The following is a 5,780-nucleotide window of genomic DNA, read 5'->3' on the forward strand; positions in this document are numbered from 1 at the left end:
ATACCTTCATCTTGACTTCCAGCCTCCAGAACTGTGAGAGAATAAATGTCTGTTTCTAAGCCCCCACCCCTGCCCCAACTGTCTGTGGCACTTTGTTATGCCAGCCTGAGCAAACTAAAACACCCTGCTTTCTAAAAGCTTTTTAAAATGCATCCATCCACAAAAAGGGCCCATGGTATTGGAAACTTCCCACTGAAGCTGTTTCCATCTGTATTGCAGAGCCGGCTCATACCGTAGAGTGTGCTCACATTGTGGAGCTGGCTGAGTAGACCCAACCCACCCAGCCATAGCAAGAAATAAAGAAATGCTTCAGAAATCCTTCCTCCCACAGACCATAGTAGCTGGGTTCTCTGGGCCCCAGATGCCTATGCAAAAGCTAAATGAAAACAGCACTGAGTGGCCGAGAAGTAGGGATCTTAGTGGACACTGAGGTCACAGCTAAAGCTGGGACTTGAAGAGTGAAGTTTTGAAACTGCAAAATGCTTTTTAGTAAAAAGACTTCCCTGACGAGGAGACCCCTGCCCAGGAGATTCCACCAGGACAGACAAGTCATTGCCACTGCTACAAAGTTGACAGTGCTTTTCTGATGCCCTGTAATGAGCTGGAATGCCAGGGGTTCTGGCTTTTTTCTTCTCCATCTTTTGATTAACAAGGGACTCAGCACCCTGTGGCACCCCAGGTGAAGGGAGAGTGCAAAGTTGAGCACTGGCTTTTGGAACCTGTGTTTCAGAGGATAAGACTGCGGTGGAATTACAGGAAAAGGGGGATAAGAGCATCAACCAGAGAAAGGCAGGTTGTGGGTAGGGAACAACCCCAGGCTTGGAGGGGAGGCCAGGGCACCTCCCAAAGTGCTGTTCTTGACGCGACCTCTGCAGCTCCCCGCCGTCATTCCAGATACTTGTACTCGGTGAACAGGCAACTGGAAAGAACCCAAAGGGTAGATTTGAGGGCTAGGTTCACCACATCTTAGGGAAAAGCCTGGGGTTTCTTAAGGCCTCCATCCAGCATCAATTCAAAGGCAAATGACAGGTTGTGGATCCTCTGATCGAAGCAGTCCAAGGTCAGGTAGAAGTCGTGCAGGGGAACAAAGTAGTCTTGCAGAAGCCCCATGAGCAGAACCAGGTACATGCCATCTGCAGACTGTGTCTCTAGTTCCATCACCTCCAAAATCAGCTTGTTCAGGTGCTTGTTCACAAACATGATGAGAGAGTTCTTCATGACACTAACTTGTCTGAGGCATGGTCAAAGAGTGTGTCGGAAGGCATCCAGCTCAAATAAACCCATCATCATTTTGGTGGTGGTGGTCAGCTCCTCTGTGATGTGGTTGGTATGCAGTAGACCTTCCCATTTCTGCACCACCACCACTTGCATGGAGGAGTGTTCCAGAAGGTGGATTGGGGCCCGGAAGTGCATGGCCAGGGCCAAGAGGAGGTGGAGGAGGGCCACCACGTTCTTCCCATGAATCAAGTCCACAGTGCACTGAAGTGCCCAGCCATGGGGCTGTATCAGGTCCTGCACCGCCTCCATCACCATCTGCAGCTTCTGCCCTATTTTGGACTGGGTCACCTTGGCCATGTTCAGCTTGCCGCCTGCCAGTTTTCCCAGGAGCTTCTGTAGCACCTGCCCATCGTACAGGTCCTCCTCCAGCTGCTTTATGATGATCCTCTCCTTCACGTCATTGATCCAGTCGATGAGAACCTTGACCAGCTCCTTGAATCTAGGGTTGTCTCTGGAGGTGGCATTGACCACTGTACACTCCTCATTCTCCTCAAGCAGGGTGTCTTCAGGGTGAATCTCCTCCAAGGCAAGAGACATTGGTGAGTTGATGGCATTTTCCCCTTCTTCCTGAAGGTCACTCACCTCCTTGGACTTCTTCTCCCCCGCCAGCATGCTGCCCAACTTGCCCAGGTATGACTCATCCTTATTCATCCTGTGGGGCCATGGGGTGGGTGATTGCAGTGGCACAGAGGACATGGGGTGTGCAGGGACCCCAGCAGCTGGGAGTTGGTGTAGTGTGGTTGGGAGCTGCGCTGGTCATTGATGCTGACTGGCTCTGGAACTTGTCTTGCTGTAGATCTAGAAACAGAGAGAAGTGGTGGGGTGGGTCCTGAGGTACACCAGCAGTGTCTTTCAAGGAAACTTCCTCAGGGGAGGCCGTTACACTTTCCTCAGGTGGGACAAGGTTAAGCTCCTCAGACTGGGGTTCAGAGGCTGCTTCTACTGGCAAGGATGACTCATGAGAATTTAGAGGCTCAATGTCCCCAGCTTCATCAGGGTCTTCCCATGTGTACCCTTCCAACTTTCAAGATCCAAATCCTTCCCAACAAAAGCCTTCACTTTAATGGCAGACAAGTGGCAAGACTGAGGATTCAATTTGCATTGTAATTCAGCCATTCACAGGATGAGATTTGGGGTTTTATTTTCAGTAATCTCAACCCTGTGGGCAGACATACATGATTTCAAGTCCTTTATGCATTGTTTAAACAGGGAGTTTCAATCTCAGAGCTCATCCTTTTTCTTTTTGTTCTTTGTTCAGTGCCATTAGGAGCAACCACCAATTTTCATTATATTCCTTAGTTTGACAAGAATGTTTGAATGTACATGGTCACCCAGATCTTTGCCTCTTATAAGTATTGATGAGGAGTATCCCATGATTAGATCTTGTGTATCTCTATTGACATATCATACCATGGACTATCAGTGTGCTCTTCACTGCTAGAAATAGAGTCGTTAGTGTCTTTACATATAATCCAATTAGAGGGGCAATTCCAGTATCTTACGACCAATTTAGAAAATTCTTCCTTAAAATTCTGTTCTTTAGAACCAGTCCTGGTACCAAAATCTGAATGAGTCAGGGTTCTCCAGAGAAACAGAACCAATAGGATATATGAATGTGCTTGTGTGTGTAAGAAGAGAGCAAGACATAAAGACACACACACACACACACACACACAAACACACACACACACAGAGACAGGTTTATTTCAAGGAATTGGCAAGTCCAAAATCTACAGGATGGACTGACAGACTAGAGATCAAAGGGAGGGCCAATGATGCAGTTCAAGTCCAAAGGCTATCAAGCTGGAGACCCAGAGAAGAGCCAATGTTGCAGTTCAAGTCTGAGAGCCAACTACCGCAGAATTCGCTCTTGCTTGGGGAGGTCAATCTGCTGTTCTCTTCAGGCCTTCACTTGATTGGATGAGATCCACCCATATTATAGAGGACAATTTGTGTTACTCAAAGTTCGCAGATTTAGAAGTTACTCTCATCCAAAAACAGCCCCACAGAATCATCCATAATAACATTTGACCACATATGTGTGTAATGTGGCCCAGCCAAATTGACACATAAAATTAACCATTACACTCTTTCTTTTTGTCCTTCTTTCTCTCTTTCTTTCTTTTTAACACAGAGAGTATTTTATGGCAAGATGTTCACAGCCTATGGTTTATATATCTTTTTTTCACAGAAAGTATTCTATGTAATTGCCAGCACAACCCTACACACTAGATAGGGAAGACATTTATATTTCCTTTTTGCATGCAGGAAGACTGCGTCTCAGGGAGGAGAGGTAATTTGCTCAAGGGTAACCAGCCAATATTTGACCATTCCAGGAGTCAAGCCCAGAGTGTCTGATTTAAGATTCCTGGCTATTTCTAATAATTTTTAGTTGCCAAAACCTCAGCTGAGAGTTCACTGAAGATTGCAAGAGTGCCCTTATTTTGAACCACTTATTTAAATCCATGGTATCCCTGGAGTCACCCTGGCTTTCACAATGTGTCACTTGCAGAGTGTGGGGCAAGGGGGTGGGCATTTTCTAGATTCCTTTTTATTATTTTTGCATGTATTATATTAGCTTTATGTTGCCTTGGACAGTTAGCAGAACTTGAAAGGTGCTGGGGTTGATGGTGTGGTTCTAGAAGGAGCAAGATGGATAAGGTTCTCCTTTCCATTCAACCACTTACCTTTCAAACAGGAATCACCAGTGAATCAGTAAGAAAAGGGGCTGGAGCATTTTCCTCCCCTACTAAGGATGCCACCTTATCGATCCTCACATTATCCTCACATTAGATAATGTTATCACCTTTTGTAATGGGCCTGGGTGGACTCTGCTGTCTCAGGCTCAGCACCATTTTGCGGCTGAAGCAGCAGACACAGATTTTATTTTTAAAAGGCAGTATACCTTAAACCTGGCATAACCTCCATCTCATTGACAGCTCTTAAGTAATAGGAATTAAACAAAATGTTCCACAGGATGAATGGCTAGAAGTACAAAATTAAAAGAGAGAGGAAGAGAGACAGAACCTGAGGGTTTCAATAAAAATAATACAATGGCCTCAGCAAATTAAACCTTAAGCTTGAACTAGTAATTCATATCATATTATTTTCTTCACAAAGCCTTTCTTCTTGCATAAAACACACACAAACTAGGAAAGTTTAATAGATCTCCATGATGGTTCCAATTCACTTTCCTGTATATCATGAAGACAATGGGAGATTCAAGAGGATATATTCAATCCAACTCAGTGACTCTTGGTAGCATCCTCTTTGTACGTGGCACTGTGATAGCAACTTTTAAGGAATTAAAAGATGCTGCTACTTCAAGGAGGAAGAAGGGTGTTGACTTAATCCACAAACACACTTTTGTGGTGGCCCTTTATACAGCCAGCACTGTTCTAGGAACTGTGGTTCTCAGAGAGGAAACTGAGAGAAGAAACTTAAAGCGTTCTTCCTTTAAGGAGCTTAGAATCTAGCTGGGAACAATAGTGAGTTAGAAAACCTTACACATAGGAAAGAAATAAAGTAGCCATTACTTGTCTGACTGTGAATGCAACTAGGTTTCTGAGAAGGAAGAGATGGAGGTGGACTGGTACATTTGGAAAGGGGGCAGGAGGGGATTGCAAAACTGGGACTAGAAGGGCAGGTAGGCTTTATACAGACGGAGGGGAGGTTATAAAGCTTTGCCTAGGAGGATAAGGAGAAAGAGAACACAGGCACAGAGAAGGGAATGAGCACGGTAATTGTGAGAAGCAGCAAGGAGAACTCTCACACATGAAAGAAAGTACTGTTGGTGACATCATAGAAGTGACCTCATGGGCCAGTAGAGGGCATAGTGGCCTAGAAACCAGAGGGACCAAGGCCAAAAGGTGTTATCCTGGCTCTGAATTTACTACACGGTGGCCATGGTTAGGCACATTAGCTGCTTTGTGCCCTGGTGCCCTGACTTACTTGCTGTCATGTGAGTAGCATGCTGACAGTAGAATGCTGTTCTCTCATGCTTGCTGTAAAATCTACAAGAGAGGGTACCCAAAGTGTTGTTGTTTTGTTTTTAACGGTAAAGTCAAAATCAAAACCTCTTCTTCCATTTTGCATTACACCAGCATGGTGAAGAAATGGCTCCTGAGTCCATAGTACAGTTTGTTTTCTAGTCAGCTACAGGCAGAAGATTACTCCGTGTGGGGGTAGGGGATGCTGATTAGTTGATATGAAGGCAATTTTTGCCCCTGAAGGAGCCCGGATACAGGGGAGACATTAGCTATGTGAGAGGTGTGTGTTTGGGCTCCCTGCTGAGCTGTTCAGTGAGATCATGACCTCTCTGAAAGAGGCTCCAGATGAAACAGGTGAGAAAACTGTACATGAAGGTCAGTGAGGTGTGATAGAAAGATAACCGGACCTAGAGTGAAAGGTATATGAGATCAGAGTTTAGGGTTTACTCCATAAATATGTGAACTTAAGCAAAAGTAACTTCCTGTCTGTGAGCCCTGGTTTCCTCATCTGTC

General features: G+C 45.4%; 1 pseudogene; it reads right to left on the minus strand.

The window, feature by feature from the left end:
* Positions 1-885: 885 nt before the first annotated feature.
* Positions 886-1,974, minus strand: LOC130842387 (beta-parvin-like; annotated as a pseudogene).
* Between the last annotated feature and the right edge of the window lie 3,806 nt (positions 1,975-5,780).

The sequence above is a fragment of the Hippopotamus amphibius genome, chromosome X (assembly GCF_030028045.1).
Source record: "Hippopotamus amphibius kiboko isolate mHipAmp2 chromosome X, mHipAmp2.hap2, whole genome shotgun sequence".
Lineage (NCBI taxonomy): Eukaryota > Metazoa > Chordata > Mammalia > Artiodactyla > Hippopotamidae > Hippopotamus > Hippopotamus amphibius.